Source organism: Urocitellus parryii, chromosome 1, assembly GCF_045843805.1.
Source record: "Urocitellus parryii isolate mUroPar1 chromosome 1, mUroPar1.hap1, whole genome shotgun sequence".
NCBI classification, from domain to species: domain Eukaryota; kingdom Metazoa; phylum Chordata; class Mammalia; order Rodentia; family Sciuridae; genus Urocitellus; species Urocitellus parryii.
In genome coordinates this window covers 228,416,708-228,417,229 of record NC_135531.1, presented here as the reverse complement: position 1 = coordinate 228,417,229, position 522 = coordinate 228,416,708, and positions in this window count along the sequence as shown.

Sequence of the window (522 nt, the reverse complement as noted above, 5' to 3'; positions counted from 1 at the left end):
GTAAAAATGCCTTTTTATAAATTCTCCTACCCATCTTATTTTAATAAATACGTCCTCAGGCATTATTTACAAGCTCTCATAATTTACCTATGCTATTTGGCAAAGCAACTTCGCAAAAGAAAGTGAATGAATAAATACTTCATAACTGCTGGTAGAGCAGACTGGGTCCTGTAATGAAGAAAAGATTTATGTCACCTTATTTCAGCCCAAATAGCAGCAGCCTCGGCTTGTCTCAGCCCAGTGCTTCTATTTAAATGTTACTTTCATATATTATGTGGCATTAATTTAACTATAGCTCATTAAGGCAGAATGAAATGGTTAAATTAACTTATCAACCCATAATGATGATGAATGAGGTATTAATTCAGATACAAGCTGGGCAATTTGCAAGTTTACGCATTCTGATGGTTCTCAAATAACATTTTGAATAGCGGGTCAGCGCCTCAATCAATTACATAAGCATGTAAAGTCGGTCTCTCGGAAAAAAATCCTTTTTCATGCATATGCATTAAAACATGTTCG